Source organism: Lepisosteus oculatus, chromosome 1, assembly GCF_040954835.1.
Source record: "Lepisosteus oculatus isolate fLepOcu1 chromosome 1, fLepOcu1.hap2, whole genome shotgun sequence".
Lineage (NCBI taxonomy): Eukaryota > Metazoa > Chordata > Actinopteri > Semionotiformes > Lepisosteidae > Lepisosteus > Lepisosteus oculatus.
In genome coordinates, this window is record NC_090696.1 from 16,778,771 (window position 1) to 16,806,252 (window position 27,482).

At 44.3% G+C, this 27,482-nt stretch overlaps 1 protein-coding gene across 3 annotated transcripts in view; it reads left to right on the forward strand.

Annotated features, from left to right (window-relative positions):
* Window positions 1-690: 690 nt before the first annotated feature.
* Window positions 691-27,482, forward strand: part of hdac7a (histone deacetylase 7a) — a 131,643-nt gene continuing 104,851 nt past the window's right edge. The window contains exons 1-2 of one of the 3 annotated variants that reach the window (XM_069182906.1): window positions 691-789; window positions 2,837-2,893. The gene's annotated coding sequence lies outside the window, so the exon portion shown is untranslated. The remainder of the gene's footprint in view (window positions 790-2,836; window positions 2,894-27,482) is intronic. The other 2 variants (XM_069182859.1, XM_069182948.1) reach the window with 2 other exon arrangements.

The following is a 27,482-nucleotide window of genomic DNA, read 5'->3' on the forward strand; positions in this document are numbered from 1 at the left end:
TGGCCGACGCAGCCGGGAGAGAAGGGGTTACAGCTCGAGTCCTGGAGCGCTCGCTGGCTCTTAGAAAATGGAAAGGTTAAAAGATGTGGTAACAGCCTGACGCACAACTGAAAAATGAAGGGATTGCAGCATTTCATTATTTTCAGTAAGTCGTGGAAAAGATGCCAGCAGCGGCTTAATCAGAGACATTTTATTAGTTAACCCGGGAAAACGCTTAATAACTTGCAATCACTCTCTCAGCTTTGGGTGAGGCTATCCTGTGCTAAAACTTTTTTTCTCCCTCTCTCTGTAAACACTGGCAAAACCATTTTTAGATGATTTCTGTTAATAATCTGTTTTTCTGAAATGTGTGTATTTCATTGATGAATAGCAGCTAGCAACTGCTCTTGATTTGTATGTTGTGCAACAATATTCTTATTTAATCCTGCTCATTATTATTCATTTTTTGGCGGAATGCTTGTTTTGACAATTTGAGCCTCTAGCACTCTGGGTTTTTTTTCGTTAGATTTTTCTTACCACAGACAGATCAAGGAGACGTAAGCCTGGAGACTTTATGATTTTGTCCTTACGGGGAGCTGCAGATTCTCTCCTAATACCAGAGCCCAGCAGTCTTGGCCTTGTTTGTTCTGCTGTAGAGGGCCATTAAGGTTGATTTCTGTATCGTAGAAATTCAGGCAGTGACCGAGATTTGCCGCAAACCCAGAGTGACCGTGACTCGCCTGCTGCAAGAGGATCAGATTAGGACTGACCAGAGAGAAGAAGGTCATCCTTAACGGGAGTGGTCTGCAGGTAAGCTGTTTTATTGGGAGAGTTGTGGTGTATTAACTGCAACCCTTGTGACAGTCAGCTGAGCTGTACGCTCGCAGCACGGCAGTGAGGAGGCCATGACCAGGCTTGGCAAACGCATAGGAGATAGAAGCATAGGAGACTGATACCAGCGCACAAATCCAATATCAAATCTCAAACGCGAAGCGACTCGGAGCGGGAGCCACCCGCTCTGCTTCAGCGGCGAGACGCGTGGTGTCTTTCTCCCAGAGCCCCGCTGCTGCCCCTACAGGAAGAGCTCCGCGCAGACACGGCCGCGCTCAGCCATCCAGCGGCTCGAGCGGCACATTGTTTCAAAAAAGGAAAGAAAAACAGCTTGGCTTCCCCCCCAGCCCCCCCTTTTTTTGGCTTTCCATTCAAGTCAGGGGGAAAGTCTCCTTGAGAAAATAATAGAAAAGGCTGGAGTTAGAACGAAAATATTTCCTGAGAGGAAAGCGATTTGTTATTCTGCCTGTTTGCCGCTTGTACTGCAAGATATCTCCCCCCCCCCCCAGCCACAAGAGCCAAGTTGTACTTGGAAATCTTTGTTTTCTGCTCGGGGGGCAGGGAGGGGGTGGGATATCTTGAGTGCTTTTCTTCTTCATGAAAGACGAGGGACTCCTGTGGAGAATGCAGCCGAGCGGCGTGCCAGTCGCCTCCAGGAGCGCTTCCTGTCGTGGCTCTATAAGTTTAACCTCCCCGGGGACCTGGCCTCCCGCCGCTGTTCAGCCCCGCCCGCCCCTCTGTAGTGACAGTGCGCCGCGTTTGCACAGTGGCTTTTAACCGTGCTGCCGCCCTTGCCGACTCCGCGTCTGAACGTTTACCGTAGTAAAGCGCGGTACGGTATCAAGGCAGGCGTGCTGCGAAGCTCAGTGAAACCAAACCTTCAAATCGCCTCGAGCCCCGCCTTAAAATATCCAACTCGCGGCTTTGGAGTGTCTCGCTTTAATGAACCATCTGTAGTAGCCGTCAGTTCAGACCTGGGGTAGTCACCCTTGCCACTGCCATTCCATGTCTTTGCTCCAGCTAGTCCTCCGGCATCTGGGCTAATAAAGCAGTTTAAGGATCACTTCAGTCATTCGTTTTCGGGAAAGGTTACAAGTCCTGCATGGGATGGAAGAGTCGAGGTTAACCGCTATCCCTGATTTAGGCCCAACGCAACCTGAGAAACAGAGAAAATGGGCTAAAGTAAGCAATGGCCTATGAGCTGGCGATAGATCGGAGGAGGTCACCCTTGGTCCCGAAGAGCCACAAACCAGCATGTTTTATGGGTCATCGATCGGTTTTGTTTGAATCACTGAAGCAAGCGATGTGTCCGTCTGAGTGATTTAGTGATTATTTGAAATGCAAATTCCTGGCTCCCTGTAGCTCTCAGTGAACACAGTGGGGTCTTCCTGATTCAATTGAAATAATTAACTTACTCAATCACAAACTCATGTGTCCCAAGTCTCTGCAAATTAACGGTTTAAGAGGTTGTCTGTTCTTTCCACAGAGTATGTTCATTCTACAGAACAGGGATCCGATTGTTGAATTTCATATGCACATAAAGAACATTTAAAAAAGCTGCACAATCCACTAAAAGAAGACATTCTTTATTATAGGGTATGTTTATAGTATACACTATTATATAGTATTTAATATTTATATAATAATATCTGTTTAATGAATCTTGAAGCAGTATAGCTAAAGCCTAGCTAGATCTATTCAATCACAGTGAAAACACAGAATAAAAACTATATTTTTAGTCATCTCAAAGGATGCCAAAGCTCTTCACACTCAGGGGCGCTCGCTTAACCCTTCACTATAGTGGAGCTTAAGGTGCACAATATGAAGGGAATTAAAGTGGGACTTTAGGAAGGCCAGATTGTACAAGCCCACATTGGAATTTAATCAGGACACCAGAGCCGAAACTCCTCTTCAAACATGACAAATGGCGTCATGAGACTCTTTCATGACCAAGCAATCGGGCCCTTGATTTACTGTAGCTCCTCACCTGAAGGAAGGCAACTTTCACAGCACTTTATCCCTGCAGGGCCTGGCTCAGCTTCCGCCATCTGACGAGCCAGCAGGGTGGTACAGCAAGTCTGATGTGAGTAGAACATATCGAAGTGTTGTCAAGAGCAGGCTCAAATGTTTGTGGAACAGTTTTAGTGGACAGTAAAGGGGATATTTTCCAGCGACAAGCCTCGGCAAGGGTAGCCAGCCACCCTCTGGGGAGTAAGTGAGGTAGGTAGGTGTTAGCTCTTCACCACGGTAAAAGCGTTGAGAGCACACGGTGCCGTTCTCCTGCTTTTGCCAAGCAACTCCCATCCTTTCACCATTATTTCCCTGTGAACCCTGTTTCCTGCTGCCACACTGCTCTCGGCCTGTGTGCATTGTGCCTCTCTGCACCTCTCCTTTTGCCCACGATTTAGACCATCCCGCGTGGTCGTAAAACTTTAGAAGGGGTGGGCCCTCTTCCCATTGTACCTCGGGGCTGGGGCAGCGCAGGTGAAGGCAGGGCCCAGGGCTGCGGGATGGGAAAATGTGCCGTTGTTCCAAACGTGTGTGAGAGATGTCAGGCTTTTCTTAATCCTCCAAGTGGGAGGGTTGGGAGCTGCATAAGCCCTAACAAGAGTGGCATGAATGGAGTGGCCCCCCTGTGGAGCTGGGTCACTGAGTATTCGCGATGCACAGAAAGTCTCGCAGAGCCTGGGGACCGCAGTGAGCTGGACTGTTTCTGCGCAGAATAGCAGGCCTGCTTGAACTACAAGCACTACGTCTGGCATTGTTGTGAAATAATAAGCGAAAATGCTTATCCGGCCACTTTAACTAATTGAGGTGTAAAAGAAACAAGTTTAGGTCCATATTATAATAAGACAATGAATTATTGCGCATAGGAATCTGGACTGCAATATGTGTGTGATTTCAATACATATGATTGAAATACAATGCAAGCTTTTTATCTTATTCCGGTGCTGGGGTATAATCAAACACAAGCAAGGCAATATATTGAAGTGTGCTTTAGTGTAATATTTATGGTTAAACAATGAAAATGATAGTATGGCTATACAGTATAATGGTGTAGTTTAGGTGGCATACAAGCCACAGTTGAGTTTTATGAAGGCACGGAAACGCAGTGTTTTCTAATGCTGGGAAAAGCTGTTAAATTTGATCTTTGACTGCATTTTCTTATATGTAGTAAAGCTGAAAATGTTCTTATCAAAACAATAGGGAGGACTTTGCTGTAAGTGTGTATCAGGAGTGAGGAATGGGAGCATAGTTTTGGAATGAGTGTGCGGGGCAGTGGAAATGTCAGGCCTTGCCGCGGGAGGCCTCGTCTGTGTGTCAGCCTGTCTATCAGCGTGTCGGTGTTCCTCTCCCCTCTGCCTCAGCCCTGTCTGGAGCCCGGCCAGGCCTTGGTATTTATATCCACACTGTCAGACCAGCTATATAGTCAGACCGTGGGAATGCGGTAAAGGATTTCAGTGGTATTTTTAATGTTTGTTATTAAATATTCCCACACGGGACCGTGACCAAACCCTCTAGCCCCCCACCACCCTCTGCTCCCCCCTTTTCCGAGGAAAGGAAAGCGCCCCAGGATCCGATATCAGGCCAGCTAGTATTACACAGAGAGCCACAGGAACAACTGAACAACTGCTGCTGCTGCTGAATAACATCTCTGTGCTGCTTTCAGCAGTAAGCCCGCGCTGGGGCCCTGGAATTATTTGGGTGTTTTTGACCTTTTTCTGTTTGCCCGGAGCTCGCAGACCCCACATCCAGCTGCAGCGTCTTTTTGTGTGTGTGTGTGTCAGTGCATCAGAATAGCTCCCAGGCACCCTTCAGCTCCTATCCAGCCTGTGCACAGAGTCACAACCGTGGCATTCAGGTTATCGAAGACGTTCGTAACATAAGTGGCTTTTTCTTCCTCGCCTATCTGAGCTTGCAAATTCCTTGGCCCGCTCTTTGTCTGCAAAAAAGTAGAAAAATGGAGACTGCGGTCTTGTGAACAACTCCTTGTCTTGGGAATACGGAAGGATAGCGGCACGTTCAGAATCTCGTTGCATTTCAGATGCACCGGTCGCACTCAATTATCAACGCTGGTCACGTTTCAAAACGTTGGACAAGTTTTAGAACAGGCAGTGTCAGAAGGATGTTTTGGCTTTATTTTCTTAAGCATTTTTTGAAGCACTGACAGAAATTTAATTGAAATTTTTGAAAGCCCTTTTTTTAGTCTTTAAAAATAGAATACTGTATTATCAACTGTTAGATCTTTACCAAATTGGAGTAGGCTGCTTTTTCACATCCATAAGTTTACTCTACAGCTGTCATTTTTGAAACATGCTTACAGACCAGCGCTTTTTCTAAACATTTAAAATATAATTTTACTTTACTCTTTATTTTATTGGGTCAATTTATTGATTTGCATTTCTACTATTGTACAGTGCTTTGAAGTCTTTGAAAAGTGCCTATAAATAAAATTATGGTATTATGTTCCTGTTATGTTCCTTAAAGTTCTTAAACAAACAATTGTCTGGGCTTGTGAATAAAGCAAAAGACAGTGTGAGAACTTCAGCAAGTACAGAAAAACAAAGAGGTAAAATCTATTTTGCATTTAGCAAAAACGTCCTGTTTTTCTTTTTCACAGTTGTGCAGATGGCACTTAACCAAGAGATTTCAGGTCATCATGGTGCTGAGCATATTCGAGTTAAAAGGTGTTTTTTTAGGTTTCCCTTCACACATGCGCACAATCACACAAATGCTTAAGCAGAAGGCGCCTGCAGCTCTGTTTTGGAACTGGATGCTCAGTTTCTGGTATGAACTCCTGACGTTGAGTCCCTACGCCCTCATGGCAGGGTATCCTGTTGCTCTCGATGACGAATTGCATGTACAGTAAATATTTATTTTATGGAAGACAGATGGCTGTAAAGTTTTAATTGGGTCTTCATTCTTCCTGCAGCATGCATGGGCACCAGTGGGCCATGCAACTGCATGAGGTCAACAGTGGGGCTGTCTGTGCCGCCCTGCCCCTGCCCTGTGAGAAAAAACACAGCCCTGTCTTAACAGGGAGGATTAAATGGAACACGAGATTTATTTTCTGGTGAGATCTGGATATTTACCATCAATAAGTCTTAAATCCCAAGGAATTTCTTGACTCGTCTCTGTATTTCTTTTCCTCCTAAATGCTACCATATGTCTCCTTGTGGAAGTGCCAGAGTATCTGCAGTGGGGAGACTGAGGCTGGATCCTTGATAGCAGGAGGAAAAGAAGAGGTGGGGTGTGTGTGTGTGTGTGGGGGGGGGTCAATACTCGCCATCGCCATCATCAGGTCACATTAAGAATGAATGCGCATTAAGAATGAAATGCAGAAATCAAGTAACAAAGCATATTCCAACAAAGGAGGCAGGCAGGTCAAACCCAAGTATCTCCCCTGTTTCTTATTACAGCCGAAACCAACAAAATGTCTGTGCAGACGAACAGATGGCCTGGGAGCACACTCGCTTTCAATCAAGGGCCCAGACTTTATATGAATCCAAAATCTGGCTGTGCCCCCACCCCCCCCAATACACACACCCTCAGTCTGGCTAACATAAGCCAAAAACAGATTTTCAGTCCCCTGTCCCCTTGTTAAAACAGGGTAGTGGGGCCTTGACTTCAGGGGAAACGCCTTCAGATTCATTTTTTTTTTAAATAGCCTTTGGAAAACTAAATGTCTTTGACAAACTTATTCTATAGCTGTTTCACTCAGGTACACTGAAAGAGAAAGGTTCGTGGAATAAAGATGTCTAATTTCACCTGTAAGAGTGCCAAAGGTAAAAGTTTTGTTTCAGTAAACGTCAGAGGGCAGAACAAGCCTGATTCTTCTGCACAGCTTTAACTGAAGCCTGTGCAGGTCCCAACTCCTGCTTTTATTCCTATTCTGTGATAGTGGGACACATAAACAGACCTTCTTCTACTTAGATGTTCTAGAAACAACTATTGCACTACCGCCTGTGTAGTTAGAACTGAGTTCTGTAGAGAAGATTTGATATAAATTTGAGAGGTGCATTCAAAACTCAGACCAGGAGGTATTACCTTACATCAAGAGTTGTGGAAGTATGGAGCAAGCTGCCCAGCTATCTTGTTGAGGACACTTGATATCTTTCAAGAAACAGATGAAACCCAGGGATCCTCCCCTGGTTTGTGTCCTTTCATTTGATCTTTCATATGTGCTCAGCTGGAACTGAAGTTAACACAGACAGCCATGACCTCTTGGTCCCTAGCTACTGTTTAAAGCCCTGCCTCTGAACCTGGTCCCTTTGCCTAAGTCAGGTTGCAGGCTGTGTTGAAACTCCTACTGGGGTTGACTTCATCTTCTTGATATTTAGTCTCTGAGCCAAGGGCAGCAGGCGTTTTCTCCATCTCGGCAGACACCCTTTTTTGAAAAACTCTCAGTGATTTGTAGCTTAACAGGTGATGACCCTCTCTTAAGGGTCCTTAATGTTTAAAACGAACATTGACAGTTTTATGGTGACAAAGCTATAGTGTGTAAAGCATGAGAGAGGAAAATTCTTTGCCTTGAGCCATCAGAGGCATTTATATTGTCAAATGCTCTTAAAGTGCTGAGCTTCAATTCTGCTGAACAGAGGCAAGAGAAGTAACCCATGTTCAAAAGAGCTGTGGTCTGCTCTAACGGGTGGTGATGCTGACCCAGTTTTTATTCATTCCTTATTCTTCATCACCGGCTTTTCATTTCTTTCAGCTCAGCGTATGAAACTCAGAGATCCCCTTGTGATCATTCTTCCGTTGTTCTGCAGCGTCAGCCACCAAAAACTAGTTAAACATAATTATGTGTTTTTTCATCCAGATTTGAACCTTTTCTTGCATTGTAATTCTCAACCGATTGTGTACAGCCAGCACGTTGCAGACATTAATTTTTTTAAGGTGACCAGTTTGAGGCCCTTCTTAAAGTCTGTGAGGTGGGGCTGAAGTTATGGGTTTCTAGTGCTCTGAGAGCTCTGGTGTCATTAACAGGCCAGGAGCAATGAGACTTTTGCGAAGGGGCTTCCTTGTAAAACCACAGCACCCTGCTATGGTGACAGCTGCTCTCCAGGACACCTGTACTGACTGAGACCTCTATGTCTGGGGCTGGCTGCCTGTGGTCACACTGACCTACTTTTGCAGCACCTTTCTCTGTTCTTTCTCAGAGAAGTAGAAACTTGCCAGGGGAAATTCACAGCTGTGTTTTGTACCTCCCCTGTGCTTTTAAGCTACATGCCTAGTGTCCTTTATTCCATCTTCTTCTCGTGTTTTAAAGAAAAAGCTACAGTAACTGACAGCAGGCAATTTGACTTGATGACTTGAGTCATCTTCTGTTAAAACTGAAGGACAAAGAAATCCTAACCTCTAACAGCTTGTTGGTTTTCTGGTTTCCTTCATGCTTACTGGGGCTTTACGGGGGAAAACAGGATAGTTTTCAGGGTGGGTAAAGATGGTTAGACCCCACTGGATTAAGTGCGGAACGCAAACAGGTCCACAGCTCGTATCTCTGAACCATAGTGTGGCTCGTGATTAAGGAGGTGTCAAATGTCAGAGAGGGTTGTTCCACATTACACCCTAAGTGCCTCCTGTTCTTAGTTTTAAATGCACTTCCACGGGGTTTCCATATACTGTAGGTTGCCCTGGCCCTGCGATTTCTAATTGGTTGTGTGTTTTGCTGCGGGAGCCTTGTTGTGAAGGGGTGTTGAGTTTGTTTTTTTAGCAGACAATTCTGTTTGTAACAAAAAATGATCTATATAAATTAGTTACCACGGTCCTGAAGTCACTTGGTGGAATTCCCCTTTTATGTGCACGTAATGCACTCTAGGCCTCCAGTGCCCACAAAAAATCTTCTGAAAGCAAAACAGTACATTTAAAGAAATAAAGAGGCTGGTGAGTGCTAATTCAATCCGCTGCCAAGGTTTACATGCTGCGTCAGTGGCCAGTCCTCTGTAGAAACACTGCAGACATCGAGCTCAGAGCAGGCATTGGGGTTCTGCTCCACGTTCTGCTCCACTTTGCTGAAGCACAGTAAGAATGCATAGCCGAGAATGCTGTGACCGAGATTGCAGACAAGATTGTTGATATTGTGGTTGACAAAGGATTGATTGGAAAGACTGCGGTTTTTAGTTATTCTTTGGTATCAGAAAATTATGTGCTTAATGTAAGGCCTTGGTAGACATTATTTTTGTTGCTATTTTAGAGCCTTAGTTTTTTTTAGCATTCAAATGCTAAAATTAGTTAATTAGTCTCATGATATCATTTTCTGGTAATCGCTGGTGCACAGGCGTCACGCTTATATCACTGCTGTATTACATCTTTTTTTTTTATTTCCTGCTCGTTTCTCTGTGCTAAAAAGATCCATCTTCAGCCTTTTTCATGCCCCCCTGTCTCTATCTTTCTTACCTCAATCTCTTTAAGACAAAAAAGATCACTAAAGATCACTTCCAGCTACATAGCTACATTGTACAGTATGTCTTTTTCTATGAGGCGATGAACTGATCTGTCCCAGATCACTGCTGCAGTGCTGCGCTCTCTCGATCTCTTTTCTTGTGCACTCTTCTTCCACTTCCCTGAAGGAACAGCCTTTCAGAACTGCAGACCCTGCTCGGCTGTCGCTCCTTGTGGCCACGGGTCTCGAGAAAAGAGTCTCGCCCACTTGCACTTCTGCCCAGCTGGCTGCAGGTTTTCTGCAGCACTAACCGCTTCTACTCTGTGGTGTTGCATCCTGCGTGACCAGCGAGGTTTTAATGAACACAGCCTCTGCGATCACAGAAGGGGCACGCTCTAGCTTGGGCATTTCAGACTCAATGCACAGCTGATACTCTGTTCCTTGAGTGTTTCCTAACATGAACCTTGCCACACCTGACAAGCGGTGTCACACATGGTCCGCAGACAGGGCCTGTCCTGTACTGGATTTTGCGCTTGGGGAAGAGAGCAAAGATCCGAAAAGCACATTGTTTTAAATTCCAGACTATTTTTAAATCCCAGCCTGAAAAACAACTCCTTCACGCCCTAGGGACTATTCCCGATTGGACCGGCTGGCTTCCATTTCTCTTTCTCCTCCCTCCCTCTCTTTTCTTTTTTCTCTTTCTGTCTTACCCTTTAAGAGCGCTTAAGTGAAAACAAAAACAACATCACTGAGTGCAAACCTAAAAAAACCTCTCACACAAGTTCCTAAATATAGCTTTGTGGTTTGCTCTGCGTTTTGTTTATTTTTGTATCTGAAAAAGGAGATAATTTTGACTAAAAAAAAAACAGACTGCTTTCTGTGTTTTCAGAAGTAGGGGATAGTTGAAAGATAATAAAGTAAAGGGCAGTTCTCACAAGGAGTAATATGGAATCAGTCCTTTGATAAATGCTTGTTGTCTTTTAAATCCAGTGCAATCTTGTGTGTCTGTTTGTGTTGGTAAGCACAGAAATGAGTGTGAGTGAAAGCATTGATCAGTGTGTAGTCTTAGACAGAGCAGTGTCCTTGTTAGTTTGGGGCTACAATAGGATACCTCATGGCAGGGCTGCAGCCTATAGTTCTATGTTATGCACTATCCTTGTACTTTATTACAAGAACTGGCATTCCATTTCTTAACAATATAGTGTTAGGCATACCAGTCCTGTCCAAATCCTGTCATACTCTTCTGGTCTGATGTTACAATTTTGTATTACTTGTCATTTTCTCTTGTGTTATTCTAAGTGGGGTTCATGCAAGTAGGGCTGTCGTAACTGTTGATTTCTCTCCCCCTCTTGCTTTTGGTCTTCCTCTATACTGTATGTCTGAGAGTCAGTGTGGCGTGTGCCCAGTATCTCTCTGTCACCTGTGTCAAAGCCTAACATCTCTCTGCTCTTATTTGTCTCCGTTTTAATTTGGGAATTTAAAATGTGTCTATTTCGTGTTTTCATTTTTGGGGGAGTATTATTTGTCTGAGGCTTTATCCACAGCTAATTCAATTGACTTTTTTAACATGCGATGTTAGAGATAGGTTCATACAGTTGAATTTGTTAGAGCATACTGGGCGCTGTACTGTACCTGGTTCACTGGTACTGCAGCAGTTTCCCCTCTCTGGGATTTGATCCATAGGAAGACCATAGCCCTAACTCCTCCTCTGCGTTTTACAAAAAGTCATTCCCAGAAGAGAACAGCTTTCTCCCGAGTGACTGTTTTTGAATGCTTCTATATCTGCCATCCACGGGCCACTGGGACACTAAGCACCCCCCCTTAAACACACATCTCTCATCCCTCCCTTGCGACCTCTCCTTTGACTTTTCTGTTTATATTTTCCTCTTTCTGTCCTTTTCTCACTTTCCCAAGTTCCTGGCTCCTCCGTCTGATCCAGTCATTGAGTGCGACTTGCCCGGTTCCTCTCCTTCTCCCCTCTATCTCCCTCTCTCTCTCTCCACCCCCCCCATCCCTTAACTTTCCTGCCTGGCTTGTCTCTCGCTCCCTGCCTCTCCGCTCTCTGTCTCAGCGGCTGCCCCCTTCCCTCTTCAGCCCGGCTCCCAGAGGAAGGGCCGTTGGCTAGGAGAGCAGGAGGAAGTGTGTGGGGGGAGATAGGAATCCTGGAATAGGAAAAATCTCCTCAAGCCGTGATTACTGCGCCGCGCAAACACAGTCACAGCGCACCGCTGGCCCGCTCACAAGGCAGGGGAATGCTGCAGTAACATTGAGACAGAAAAGCAGTAAGGGGAGGTCAATCTGCTGCTGCTGGTGGCCAAGGGGCTTGTGACCAACGCGTGACTCCTCTGCCCTTTGCTCCGGTGCAAAGGAAAATAAGCAACGAAGACAGCAGTCCGCGCCAGTCAGGATGGGTTGCCGTCGAGACCGTCCATGAAGTGTTGTTGACGAGAGCTGCTGGGGCCCAGTTCCAGCATGCAGCACATGGCGAGGAACGGGATGCCCTTTCTCCGTGGCTGCCCGCTCCTGATTCGTTTCGCAATGTGTGATAGACTTGGGCTCGTTCTAGTAAGTGGGCTCCAGGCTCTCCGCGATGTGGACTCCCAGACAGAATGCTGTCGTTTTTTCCTCCTCATTGGTCCAAAAAGTGTGAATGCAGGACATTAATAACCCTGGCTCTCTCATACAGTTGCCTGTTATTGTTTCCCTGGAAAAGGTGATGTAGTGGATGAGGTGTGTGTGTGTGTGTGGGGGGGGGGGTTGTCAGCCTGCTACACCGCTCAAAAACCCACTGAAAGTCTCTTTTATGTTTCCTGCTTGGACAAAACAAATTACCCCACATGATAAAGAATGATCATGTAAGTTTTTTATGGATAACTGTAAGTACAATAACGTGTACTGCATTGTAATCTTTTAACCCACCGTTATGCTCTTAATCTTCCCCATGTCACTTCCCGTCTTTCAGATGCAAACATTCATTTTGGAGCTGGATCTGCTTTAGGTCTTTTTTTATATCAGCTTGTCGGTTTCCCCTGTAGACGTCCAGGCAATTAAGTTCCCTTCTGTTGCTGTTTAAGTGCAAAGGTTAGTTGTCATGGTGAAAAATAATCTGAGGAGAAACACTTACAGTGCATTGTGTGGAAGAAGTCTATTAGGTTACACAGCAAGTGTGAAATGAAGTTATCTGCAAAGGTCAGATGACTTAATTCCATGTCATGAATGCTGTATAAGGGGACTGGTTATCTTGATATGTGGTCATGTGTCCATACTGGAGTTCAGGGGAGCTAAGCTTATCCATAAAAGTTTGTTTACCTATATAAGTTTACAGGGTTCTTTGCCATTAAACCACATTTTTACCATGCATTTACTTTTCTTTTTAGTGGTTTTCCCCAGTGAGTAGAGCATCATGTTTTCAACGCCTCTATACACTGTATCATGTTTGTGCCATGGTTTCTCTGTGTACTTTCCTGTTCATGGTACTGTACAGTATATCATGGCTATGAACGTTTGCCACGTTTCCAGTCCTTTTTCAGTATGTTGCAATTTGTTCTTCACTCATATAACAACGTCATTCACATATACAGTACTGTACACATCTATCAAAAACTAAGAATGATAAAAAGACTTCATTGATGTCTCCTTACACACAGAACACACCTCTAGCTACTATACCTTGGGCATTACAATGACATGAGGTCATGTCCTACCTAGTACATAAAGGAGCAACTTCATTTCCATTTGTTGTTCAATTTGTTTCAAGGGCTCCTTCGAAAACATTTCTTTGACTGCGCTGTGTGCTGTGGACAGTTCTAGGGAGTCGTTATGCTTTAGTGGCAACTTAACGAGCAGGGAAAGGCACAAGTATATATTTGGAAAGGTTTTATGATTATTTTTTTTTATTGCTCACATAATGCTCCACTTCTGTCTTCGCTGATGCTTAGGTAATCCCCAAGACAAGGCTGTCCGTTCTGGGTTCTGGAGGGTCAGTTTCCTAGTTTTCTAGGTCTCTTCAAAGCTTCAGTGCTGGAGGATTTGAGAGAATCACTTAAATGGGCTCTGCTCATCCAATAATTTACAGTGATTTAGGCTGTTAAGAGCCTAAATTGGCATAAAACCCTGCAGGCAGTCCAATACCAGGATTGCTCATCTGTGCCCTAAAGGATAAAAAATCAAGCTGTTTTCACCACTGTGTCTCAGAGCTGAAACCCAGCAGTTAAGGAGAGAAAAACATGCTGGTGAGTCAGTGATGGGCAGTGAGAGTTGCTTTTTAAGGAAGTGCATTCGCAGGGCACTTGGGTTTAGACTCTTTTGTCTTGGTTGTTTTCCCCTGGCTCTTTCTTGGCATTTCAATTTCTTATTTATTTTATTTGTGTTTTTGCGTGTTTGTATATGCAAGTTAAAAATGGAATGTTTAACCAACATAAGACATTTCCTGTTTTGATTATTCTCCCCCTACTCTCTTCCCTGACACACACTTTCTCTCCCTCCCCCCAAGCGTCCAGGGCTGTTCTGAGTGTTTTCAGTATCGTCTCCTTTAAAACCTCAAACTTCAGGTCTTTCACATTTTCCTTTCAGACTTATTTTTAACAGGGAGTGAGTGACAGTGTAGTCACAGTGAAGGGTGTATGTAATATGACTTTAGAAAGGCTGTCCCAGGCCTTACATCGCAGTTCCATCCTGGATAATTTGCTGCTTTTACTTCATTTGTACGAGTCTGTGCTTGAGAAGGTATGAGTAATTAAATATGTCTCGAACAACACTATTTCAGTGATGGTCTTTAATACCTTCCTCTGTGATTGTACATCACCCTTTGTCAATCTCACTACTGAACTTGTTGTGTAACGTCTTAATATTAGTAATTGAAGTGTTATTTCATTTCATTAAACTATGACAACACTATACCTCTCATGACACCACTTGCATTTTTGATAATTAAGGTTTTTTCCCCATCTAAAACATATGTAGCTTTATTTACTGAGTCACGGGAAGCCTTGTTTGTCAGGACATATTTAGTTTTCTCTCCAGCTCATTCCTCTGTTAGTCTCCAGGCTACTTTGCTCAAGAAGCTCAGTATAGCTGTCTCGTTATGATTATGCAGTGAGGCCTCCTAGTTAGGCTGTTGCTGAAAGGTATAAGTAGACCAGTAGGTGGTGCTCTTCACGCTGCAAACCTTCCCTTCCCTTGACACATTTTCCCATCATCCTAACTTCACAGCATTGCTGTAGAATTGGTGAGTATCTGGGGTTTGCAACTTGCAGATGTTTTGGACATGCTGGTGTTTTCTCATCTTCTGCTGTGGATGCTACTGATTTGTAGAGATACAAATTTAATTGCCATTTAAGATGGCTCTTGGAGCTTCCTAGTGAAGTGGGTGCAGCAGCCCATTAATTATGCTCATAAGTGACATTACTAATTGCAATTTAATGTTCTGTTTTACTTATGACCTAGTTACCCTCTGGAGTAGCCCTTGTCTCCTTTTTGTTACACCATTCCTGGTGTTTAAATTCAATTGCAGCAAGATATTGTCAGAGTGATTTTACGATGCAGTGAACCTGGTGACTTTCACAGAACTGCAGTTGAAGATGTACAAGAAATTACAATACCAGGAAGACCGGGAACATTTTCCCACGGGCAAGGCCTTATCCCCCAGTGGGTTAACAAGATCGTCTTGAATTCAGGCCCCCGTCTTCTCTCAGTCCTTTCCCTAATTTGGATGGTGTAGCCTAGATCTCTGAAACCCTTCACCCTGGTGCTAGCTGCCCCTCACTGCCACTTTGTTTGGTCATGGGGGTTCAGGCTGGCTGGAGCATGGAAGCTGATCTTTTAAAGTGATTTAAAGTTTAAAACAATCAGCTATTTGATTTTTTTATCTTAAAATATTAACACACGCATTACTTTATGTAGTCTTCCTAATTTGCTGTTTAGTACCTCAGTCTAACTTAGGATCACCCTTAAATCGTCCGTTTCTAAACACTTTAAAATTAAGTGGTCAATTTTACCTTAATGACTTAAGCAGATGATTGGATCAATGAAAAAGTTCATTTGAAGTGGTCATTTGAAATTAAATTTACCAACACCTTAATGGATGTAGTGCTGATGGATCACAGCTGTCCATTCCTAACCTATTTGAGCCAATTAACTTCCTAAATTGATACCACTGCAATTGTGTTGTTTCAGTTGTGTGTTCCATATTTTTATAAAGTGATGATTTAAGGGTGAGGAGGCTGTGATAACTACTGTGTGCCTGAGAAATGTAAACGCTGAGAACGATCAAACCGAGAATTATCCAGAGGAACAGCAGTGCTGTCAAGAGTCCAGCTGCACCTTACCTAGCGATCTAGCTGACATGTTAGAGCTGACAATCAAAGAATCATACTTGCTTTTTGCTAATTTGATGTTCATCAGAATTGAGTTTGCAAACTGAACACCAGGACTGTGTGTCTTGCTACTCTCAGGAGCAGAGCCCAACATATACATCGAAGCAATGGCCAGCAACACCGTTAACGTTCAGCATAAGGCCCTTTTTCTGTACCTGGAATCTGAAGGATTTAACACAATCTCAGGTCTAAGTGATTGCTACATACGCATCTTTGCCTTCTTGGGCATATCAGCTGCACATGATTGGATGTTTCACCTCGTTTATCTCTGTGTTTGACAGTAACTTCACCTTTGACATTAAGAAGGCTAGAACAGCTATGGGCAATTCTGCAGGAGTGATGAAATACTCATCTCACATGTTTATACGAGCAGGGTAATAATGCAAGGCTTAGATGTGCAATCAGTGTTTCTTCTCACAAAGTGTTACATTTTCATGAATGAGTCCTGCACCAAATCAGAGGTAGAGTTTTAAGTTATGTAGTTATTTTTAAAAAGGTCAGACATGATTGATCAACAGTTTTTTTGTGGAATTGTGCACATGATATAGGTGTGGAGGGCTGCTGAACAGCTGCCTGCCAGAAATGTTGCATTAAAGAAAGTCTTCCCATTTTCCCTTTTTAATTGCTGCCCCTTGGTGTGCTGCTACAGCTCTTCAGTTAATGTGGGTCAAATAGATCCTGCCGGAACTGGTCCTGAATGTTAAAGCATACAAACACTTTTGCGACATGCAAACATAATTGCTTTCGATTTCACATGGGGACAGTTCAGTTTCTTGCATTAATTGCGTCATTGTTATATTGTTAATTCTGTAAGACTGCAATGTTAATGATGTTGCACGGCAAAGATTCTGTTTGAACTTCTGCAGAACTTAAGATGCACATGTGTTAAGTGAAGGAATGCATTGGTATGGATAATGCAAACCAACCTGTTTATTGAATCAGTCCGAAACTGGATTTCCATTGTAAAAATAAAAGAAGCTAAATCTAATATTGCTAATGAACAGAGACAGGTTATTGGTTGGTCTTGCTGTCAGTTCTTCACGAGAGCTATGTGGTATAAACAGTCATGCTAACACCTCGGATTACTGGCTTCCCATTTTAATTAGCTTTCACCATCTTGAAAAGGGCTGTAATAACCCCTTAACTTTTTAAAAATTCATTTAATAAATTCCTTCTTGCAGTTTTTTACAATGTCTTCATATTCCCAACACTTAAAATATACAGTTATATAGCATTTGTACATTTCAGACATTTATTTTAGTTTCATAATTAATGAAGTGCATGATACTAAGGCATTTCTGAAGTCAGGAGAAGGAAAAGCAGACTCGTAATGTCAGGGCAACGCCAAACACTTTGGAGAGGCTGTGGGAATGGCAGTTCTCTTAATTCCTCACTTCCAGATTATCAACGTCATGTTGGGCAAAAAAGCACCTTTCACTGCATGAAACACTTTTGCTGGCTGGTGAAAGAAGTCTATTTTGTCGGTGTTGCTGAGCGCGAGGAGCTCGGGGGGGGAGGGGGTGTCTGACGGAGCTGGGAACGGGGCAGCTGGAGCAGGCCTCACAGACCGCACCGGCGCGATGTGTGAGCTCGTCACACAGAGCAAGCGAGGGCTTCCGCTAGCGCAGGTGCACCGAGGCAGGATCTGTACTGTATCAGACCTCAGCTACCGCAGCGATAAATAGATAAACATGGCCGCAGAAAACATTCTCCTGCCAGAGAACCATCTCAAAGGGAATGGCAACTAACGAGCTTTTTCAGGGTGGGGGTACAGGCTCGCCTCATGGGCCCCCCGAGCCGATTCGGGGGATCCAGCTGTTCCTGGGCCTCTTCTGCTGTTGCGGTGGCAGCTCACCAAACTGAGGTCCCTCTCAGGGCAGTGGATCCAAGGCAGTGGATTGGTGTTCAGCTCTAGATAAGCTGTTTCCTAGAACTGAGAGAAGATTCTGTACTTTCTGGTGATGTGCTTAACCTCCCCCAGAGCACCTGGCTTCCCCTGCTGTTTTAGCACGGCAGCTCACAGAACTGTGTGCTCAAGCACACACACATTTGAACTGGGATCATAGTGTAATGGGAATAGACTCTTGGTTGTTTCTTCACTCGCCATTCTTCCCATCGACAGTGCCTCCAGGTTTTTGGGTGGTTTGTCAAACTGTGCCCCTGCTGGTCACTTGGAAAGGTGTAGGCTATTCAAAAGCAACATCTGGTAAAATAGAAGATGCTGAAAGCTCTCAAAGCCGTGCAAAAAACCTAGATGAGAAGGACAAACGAAAGTGTATGAAATTTGCCTTGGGAAAGCCCCATGACGCCCGACTTCATGGCGCCCGTGTCCTGAGACATGCAGGTCTAACACTTGTAGCTGTGCCCCACAAGCCATGTGCCATGTGCTTAATGATTCATTTATTTGGCCCATGCTTTCATCCGTAGCAGTACACTTTCGCAAGGCTGCGGGTTTGAATCCCAGATGGGTCACAGCTGCTGTACCCTTGAACAAGGTCCTTCACACACTTTGCTCCAGAAAAATGCCTTAGTTTATAAATGGCTACACATTTAAGTTGCTTTGGTTAAATGCATTAACCAAATTTAATTATCTTATTAGTTAATCCGTGGTGCTGGGTCATGTGCAGTGATAATAAATGGATTATTCTATAACCGACTTTACAACCAATGACTGTCTGGTACCACTGACAAGTCCTTAGGCTTGAGGGGAAAACTGTATGGCACCCAGGAAGATCTGGGGGGAAGGTACCTTTTAATGACTTTAAAAATAAAAATTGATTCATGAAAAGTGAAGAACTGTGCGTGTCGGTGCGCATTTGCCGCGCTTCTGAAAGGCCTCGCTCTTTGTTCTGATGTAACCGTGTTGTAATTACAAAAGCCCCATACAGGTGCTGTGCCTGTGCTCTTATCACAGCGAGAGGCTGAGCCGAAGAGTGAGAGTGTGGTTTGAATTCCTCTGCTCTTGGCAGCCTGTTTCGTGGTAAAAAAAACCCTCTGTGCCTGTGTGTCTTGTGTCTTGGGGCTGCGGATTGTGAGTGTGTGGGGGAGGGGGTGCGTGCACAAGCGCACACACAAGCACTGCACCTGTTCGTGAGATCGCTATCACACTTCAGACCACCACCCTGCAGTAACCCTACAGGCACCAGCCATCGCTGGGATGGGCTCACTAGAGCTGCCTGCTACAGACACCCCTTAAAAGCAAATTGTTTTGAAACACTGTAGGTTTGCATCCAGTCTCTTTTCGGTGAAGACTGATGGGTTAAAAACACGACAGAAGTTTAGGAACTTGGTTGTTTAATTTAAGCAATATGACATTGGTGTAGCTTGCGTATATGCTTATGCTTGTGAAATTTGGTTTTATAAACTGTTGGCATCTGACATTGCAAAGTGAAATACGCTGGGATCAAAATATTTTTCTGATACAAGTCCAGTTAAAAAAAAAACGCCTCCAAAGGGCTTTATTAGACTCAAAGGAAAGAATAAAATGCTGTGTTGCTGATTATTTGAAACGGGTGTTGTATTATGCTCTGTTGTGTGAGGACACAAATGTCCTAATGTCAATTTGTCTGTCCCAACCTTTGCATCTTCATAAGTCAACGCAGAACCAATAATCATGAGCAATGGTAACCTGATCAGGAACCGTTCTACAAGGCAGATGTCAACAAAAGTTGAAAAACGATCCCAGCCATGCCTCTTTTGGATTGGTTGGTAATCTTTATCATTACATTATGGACACTATGTCCTGCAGGGTCTTCACCATAATTAAAAGAGATGGGAGTCCTGAAACCTAGTCATTTACTTCTAATGTAATGATATTTCCATTAATGTTTGTCTGTATTGTTTGGCAGTTTGGATATACTAAGACACAAGACAGGTTACAAATGAGAGGAGGTCACTCAGTTTGGTAGTTAGTAGCTTGTTGATCCAAGGATCCCATCCAGCTGTTTCGTGAAGGAAGAAGAAAGGATGTATCATCTTCAACCAAAGTGGCCACAGTGCTGAGTCCGCACTTGCACAACCCTTTGGGACTCCTGTGCTCAGTTTTAAAAAAACCTTCCACGTGCATCCTCCAATTCATGTTTTACCATTCATTCAGGAGAAGTCCACTGGGTTAACATTGCCTGTGAGGATTATGAATACTTGTATCAGGTCCCCTGTTGTATTGAGGGGCTGCCTGTAGCTTCAGTTCAGGGGTAAACTTACATAATACGGTACTTTAAAATGATGTTTCAAAACAAAGTGGTAAGTCAAGCTAAAAACTGTAAATATGTAAGTTAAAGACGGGATTGTGCATCCGTTCACGCTGCAGGATAGCAGCGACACCACATCTCTGGCTGTTGCTTTTTAATGTGATAGCAATAATTATTGTTCGCTTAAATCCCGTCACAGCTGCGGGGGCTAAGAGTTATATCATGAATGGGATGAGGCTGTCCTGGCCAGTGCATGAGATGAGGTCTCTCAGCCTGCGGTGTATCCCCTCTCCCGCTGAGCTCCAACCCCAGCTCCGCTGATGTGCCACAGCTGTCCCCACCAGGCACAGCCTTTTCTTGTTATTTTCTTATTTAGTCATCCGCTACGTCTACACCATTGTGCTAATTAAATCCACCCTGCTGCTTTTAAAAGCCCTCCTGTTCCCTGTATCCTCCCAGTAAATAAAACTGTGCCGCTCCTCCCCCCTCCCCTTTCCAAAATCCCAAACCTTACTGCACCCCAACTCATACAGCAGAAAAGCTTCCTGTATTTTCGGAGTCATGGCTCCCCCTGGGACACCCCCCCCCAGCCTTCATTTTTTTCCCTCTCTCCCTCTCTCATTCCAGCTGTTTTCTCTCCTCACAGAGCCACATTCTTCAGGGCCTGGTTCTGGCAAGCAGGGTCAGTTCAATGAATCCACTGCTGAGCCATGGACTGTGTGTGTGTGTCTTTCAGACTGCGCAGACCCACGCTTGTGGGTTTGAGCCTCTAGGAGCCTTTATTGCCTCATTCATAAACCCTGATATTGTGCGTTCTGGCATCAGCTAGGATTTGTAGTCTGTGTTTAGATGAGCTGAAAAATAATTCTGTCCCGTATGCCGATTAAAAGCCACACAGTGTTGTCTGTGCCGCAAGAATGGAGTGGCTCAGCAGGACTCCTTGAAGACACTTGTAGCGTTGTCACTCAGTCCAGGGAAGAGAACTTTATATGAGGGTTTTTCTTTTTCTCTTTCTAAAATTTATCTTCGGGTTCATTCATAATGCTAAGGAGTTAACGGGGAACAAACAAGCATTTAGCATGGGTCTGAATAGCACTCACCTTTGCATGTGCTAAACTGCTGTGCTACTGTACACATGCGTGCTTGGAAAATGAAAAAGGTCCTGATAGGCGGTTCACAGCTCCACAGGGCTGACATGCCCCCCCATTAAACCCCACAACCGGCTTTGTTACTTTTAGTCCATTTATTCAAAACAGCCTCCCCCTTTTCCACCTCCAGCCCCCCTCTCTCCCTTCCCTTTCTCCCCTCCAGCTATTTTTAGTAGCAGACGAACAGTGGGACAGGCCACAGCCCCACAACAACTGGCCCACTGGCCTCCACTTTCCCTCCACTTTCCTCTCTCTCCTGTCCTGTTCGCCACCGTCATCGCCGCTCTGCGCACGCTCAGCATTACCGGAGGGAATTCGGAAAGGTCAGGAGTAAAAGGTGTGTTTTTTTTTTTTGGCTTTCAGCTTTAAGTTTATTTTTAATTGAAGCGTCATGCATTGTGACGTACTTGTGTCTAAAAGGTCTGTGCATACTCCTTGTCATCGCCATATTGCAGAAATCTGGAGAATGAATTGTACTGAAATCCCTTTACTGTGTGGCATCAATGCATTTCTTGGGCCCGACAGTGTCGTTTTGTGCGCCCAGTGTGGGTTAGATCCCTTCTGAGGTGGGTAACAGAGAGTTGCAGGGACACAGGTGATGAGTCATGCCAGTTAAGGAAAATCTGCTTAAATTTGTTAAATGCTGCTGCCTATCCCACTTTTTGCTACCTTTCCTCTGGAGCTTTCAAGTATTTTTTACATTGTCATTTACTTTCGCAAAGTGCTCAGACCTCGCTGTTTGCAAAGTAACTGACGTGCCTTTATACAGGAGTGGAATCACTGGTTCTGTTGCATGGTATGGCATGATGTAATTGCATCTATTCTTGTTGTTTTGGAAAACAAATAGGTTGATTTTTTGTGGCAATTTCTGATGTGGTGTGGAGTGAGACTCCTTTCTGTGCCTGTTAAAAACAAAATCCCCAAATCCTTTTATTGGAGATGTGCGTTGGGGGGTGGGGGATAGGGTGGTATGTGGCAGGAGCAAGCAGGCAGGAGGTCGGACCAAGAGCACATGTGGTCCAGCTTAGTGCTGATCTCCAGTGTCTCTGGGATGTGACACCACTGACCCCTTTAAGCACTTTTACCCCTAAGGATAAATATAGCACTTAACTCCTGAATTACAGAGCAATTCAGATCAATTCATTAAAAGGCTTTATTTAAGTGCTAGAGGGAAAGGAGCTGTTGGAAGAGTTGCATAGGTTTGAACAGTAGGAAGCATTCAGCTGCGCTAATAAAGTGTTAGGAAAGAACAAACTACCTACAACTCCTTGAAATCAATCACCTGTGTTAAAGGTCTTTGTTAAACTGTATGTAATCTCACCCATCTGCCTGCCATTTTTTAGTTAGAAATCTCAGCCCCAGTGCAGATGTAACAGAAACAGTTAATTGTGAAAGATCTGGTACATGTGAGGACAGGGAGGCAGTTAATTTCTGGTCCTGGTGCAGTGCCACTGTACAGTTGGCGTCTCTTGGATGTTTATGGTTGCAATTCATGCGCTTTGTAAATGCATGAAATTCACGATATTACAGTGTTTAGGGTCATGATTGCATAATGTGTTCTGCAGTAGGATCACAGAGTAATAAATCCTTTGGGAATGGAGGTTGGTTATAATTGTTCAACTGTCATGAGTGTTATGGTAGAAAAAACAGATCCATTTGACATAGTTTGTCAAATCATTTGGTACAACATTCATTTTTTGTACAAGAGTGTATTTATAAAGAACATGGGCAATACGTGGGGTTCCAGGTGAGACTGAGGTGTCTCTTGGGTGGAGTTTGCATGCTCTCCGTGAGTCTGTGTGGGTTTTCTCCAGGTGCTCATGTTTCTTCCCAGCTCCTGAAGACATGCTGGCTGGGTGAGTCCGTCTCTCTTAATTGACCCTCTGTGTGTTTGTGTGCTCCCTGTGATGGACTGGATACCCATCCAGGGTGTGTAGTCCAGTCCCTTGCCCTGTGTTCCCAAGATGGGTTCGGGTTTGCTATAACCATCACCAGGATTAGGTATCTTTCTAGTAACAGATGGATTTAAAATACTGCATGCCAGCTTCAAGGCCTTTTCTCTTTCTCTCCTCTGTAAAAGTGAATCTTGTGTTCACTCCTATGATGTTGTCTTGCTGTTCCGTTCTACATGAAAGATTAAACAAAACCAGTAAGAAACCCCTCCAATCGAAATAAGCAAGAGAAGATGACAAGAGCTGTATTTAAACTATTGCAGAATGTTATTAAAACACATGCAGCAAATTATTTTTTTTCTTACAGGATCTCATTTCAAACTGTCCTAGAGTCAATTCTGCTGTACCGCAGGTGGTATCGGTCCGTGCAGGCCTGTGCGTGACACAGTGTCACAAGGTTAGGGTCCCGTTTTTGAAGCACACTGTAGACGCTTGTTAAGTCTGTGTGTTTAATCACTGTGTAGTGATTGTAAGCGCAAGGAGAGCTTGGCACACATTCCCCGCTGCTCAAAAAGCTTTTAATTGTTTACCAAACACATTAACGCCACATTGTCAGCAGAAATCATGTCAGACAGTCAAAGAGGCGGGAGTGTTAACAAACTGAGCATCACGCCAAGCTGATTAGCACAGCAGCATCTCACAGCTATGCAGCTCGCCCTACCATCTCTCGTCAGTAAATGGAGGGGACACGTGACACAGCTCTGCATAAATCGGAGACATTTTAGCACAGCAGTGAGTTCCAGTTAACACCTGGGAAAGAGCTGGCCAGGGTATTTTTGACGTACAACAGCCTAAGCTGACTTTAAAGTGAAACTGAGGAGATGGGAAGCTTGTTTGTTTCTCATCTCTCCTTACAAAGCACTGATTAACAAACAACTGCTGCTGTTTTGCAGTTTCCAGGTGTTAATTGTCTCAGCCAGTGATATTCTAACACCCTCCCAGGAAATACGTCCTGAATAAATATTTTGCAGTGTTCAGCTGGTGTCTTTCTTGTCTCTTGTGCACCGTGCAGGAGATGACTCAGGCCTGGTTGAAAAAGCCCGGCCAAAATACTAGGAATGGGAATAGGAAATGAATGGACTCTTTGAGTGACAGGAAAGCACTGGTGGTTGTGAAGCCTGAGACAGGATTTCACTCACATTTCCTGGCCAAAACAACCCACTGATCTCCAACTGACTGAAAATTGTGCACTTTAATCCCTCCAACTGTTATCCTCATTGTTACTGTACTTCTTCGACTGCTGAATGGCAGAAAGGGACGTGATTGGGCCCTTGATATTTCAGAACAAAGTGGGGCAAGCCCCTCTCTGCTTGCAGAGGCCCAATGCATTGTTTCATGAAGGTTTGTAATAGTTTTGCGAGCGAGTGCAAGCATTCCGCAGGCATGGAAAACTGGATTACTCTGCTACGTCCGAGAGATTGAGTTTTAACGTGGCATGGCTATGAATGAATTATTGAGATTGATCAGGTTGGCAAAACTTTGTCAAACCCCGTCTCAAAGCATGCACATGGATACATTCCCAAAACCTGGATAATGGGTAATTCACACCCTGCACCCTGTCTCCTTTTAATTGGATTCCCTTTGATTCTGCAGTCTGAGTCCTCTGCGCTCTGCCTGTCGCTCTGCTGTGCTTTGCTTCAGCTTCATTAATGTAGCTGGTCTCAGAGGTCTCGTGAACTGTGCTTGGCTGATGTGTAGGATGTTTACTCAGGCAGAAGGGGGTTTGTAGCTGATCTTTCTCTTCTTCTTCTTGGACTCTAGTGCTCAAGCCACAAATTTCCAGATGATTTCAGCTCTGAAGGTTTCAGGGTTCAGGTCTGTTTTATATCAGTCCTAAAGGCTTATTTGTTTTATTTAGCTGTTTAAGAACCAAATTCGATTTCAAAATATATTTTTACCCAAGAATAACATTTATGTGATATAAAGCGCTGCACTCTTAAGTGTACGTTTTTTCTGAGGAAGAAAAGATGTTCTTGGTTGCTCGTGGTGGAGGGCTGTTTTCTACACTGTCATGCAAGTTTTCTGAAGAGGCAGCAGCAGCATTGCTGTGCCTGTACAGAGAAGATAACCCCTTTAATTCATTAGTGATCCTGGCTTGTTGATTATGTATGGAACAGGGGAAAAGGGCCTGGTCTGTTTCCAGTCTCTGCTTCTCTGCCTCTGGTACAGGTATCTTTTGGAAAAGCAGCAAAAACATCCCATCGGAGCTACAAGGAATCACGGTCGTCTCCTGGTGGAAGTGGCTGTGGATAAACCATAATAAACAAGTCAGGGACTTGCACATCTGTCGCGCTCAACCTTGCAGTGTTGATACTCTGGGTCCCCAGTTGGTTTCTTTTCCTGCCTAAATAGCTGGAATTGTGGACAACCTAAAAAACGAAGGATTGCAGCCTTAAGGAAGCTCTCTGACATTTTGTGTATGTGGTCAAAATACCGAAGTTCAATGCTTAGCGCAATAATGGAAGAAATGTTAAAGGGGAGATTGTTGTGTTTTTTTTTTCTGAAGTGTTACAGTTTGTCGCAAATTTGAATCCCTTCTTTGTTACTTCTGTTTTAGTCATTGTCCCACAGTTTCTGCGGAGAGGTAACAGGAGGCTGTTCATGGTTAAATCATTTTGAATCTCACATGGCCGTCATGCGGATTAAAGTGGAAAATATCACAAATGCATGGTCACTTCATATTCCTCCAGAAGGTGTTATTAGAAATCTCGTTCAAGGGACATGCTCACCTGAAATACAGTTTTTTTTAAAGGTTTCTCCAAGCTAACTGAAAGGAAGAGCACAGGGGAACCTAATGAGTGTTTCACAGCACTCTGAAGGCATTGATGATCCAGACGCTTCTGCCTGTGCAAAACGTGACGCTATAGACCTTATCCCCCCGTCAGCACCAGGGAGCCTTTCCAGAACAGTCTGTTTTGGACTCGAATGTGAGCCTAAGCAGAAACAACAGCAGAATTGCACGGTTCACAGATGATAGGAAACACAAGATCTATGAAAGAAAATTGGAGGTAAAATGCTGGTGATATAATTTTCTCCTATGAGTGATGAATTAAAAATACCTGGACCACATTCTGAGCTGTGATCCCAAGGGGCTGGGGTTGTGAACCATTGACAGAAATATGACAAAAACACACTGTACGTCTGCACCTTTCAGAAGGGAGTTCAGTGTAATGTACTGTAATACCTCTGACCGCTGTAGTTAAATTCTTCTCATTTATTCTGTCAAAACTTTGCAGTTGTTTTCACTTGTAATTTATGTTTTTTCTTGAGAATTAGCAGCATAAAGGAGATACTGTAAATGACTCGAAATTCTTCAGAGGCCAGTTGCCAGCACGTCCATTTTAATTTTGTTTCTGGTTGGGCCTCGGAAATCAATTTTCTTCATCTGGAATCACTGCTTGCCCTTGGATATGAAAATCCAAAATGTTTTTATATATCTGATCCGCTGTCAGATTCGCATTACAAAAGAGAAGCTTTGATTCCTCTGGACGTGACACAGATCAACGCCCCTTTAAGAGATCCCTGTCAAACAGATTTGATTTTTCCTTGCGTTCCAGTTTAATTCCTGCCAAAGCCAGAAAAAAAAAATATTGGAAGGGATCAGAACTATTTCCCAGTGAATTCCTTCTCTGTGAAAATAGACGATAATAGAATAAAAATGTGTGTCCAATTGTTTTGTTTTTTTTCTAACAGCAGTCAGATGTAACTCATTTTATCTAACCGGGTTAGCAAAGGTCTGGCACTGAGAAGGTTTTTTTACTCTACTTTTGTATTGTGCATTGCTGGGCAGACCGATAAGTGGTCTGCGTGTCCCTGAGTCAGCCCATCCAAAGGTTTGGGTTCTGGAAGATCCGATCAGTCCTTCTGTACCATCCGACACCTCCCTTGGCATGAGCTTTATTGTTTATTGTGGACACCAGTGGGAGGTACAGTAACAGGGTTGCAGTTTTTCTTTCAGACGTCTGATGGAAGGAGGAGCACCCCGACTGCTCACCCCTGCTGGCCTTAGTCTTTCAGTAAACCACTGTCTATACATTGCTGGGCAGAAGGGCCGGTCCCTTTAACAGTATGGGCTGTGTGAAGGGATCCATGGTGTGATATCCATCCTTCCATCCCTTCATCCACCCCTTTTCTCACAGCTTCATCAATTCAGGGTCGCATAGAAGCCGGAGCCTGGCTTACAAGAGGCAAAAGGGCAGGACACAACCTGGACAGGACACAACCTGGACAGGACGCCAGTCCATTGCAGGGCGTACAGATGCACACACACGCACACACTCAGGGCCATTTTTCCCAGAAGCCAGTTAACCTACCAGTACGTCTGTGGATTGTGGGGGGGAAAAAACAGAGTGCCTGTTGAAAACTGCATGCAAACACAGGGATAACATACAGACTACGCAGCAAGTACCCCAGGTCCAGAATTAAATACAGGGCCCCAGCTCTGCGAGGCAGCAATGCTAACCACTGCGCCACAATGCCACCCCCATGGTGTAATAATGATGTGATCATTCGGTACACTTAGCACTTTGCAATTTGAAAGGGACCCTCATTATCCACCACTGAAGTGCAGCCCCAACCTGTTGTCATGTCCGGCCATTCTGCACCAGTTTATCAAGGGAATGACT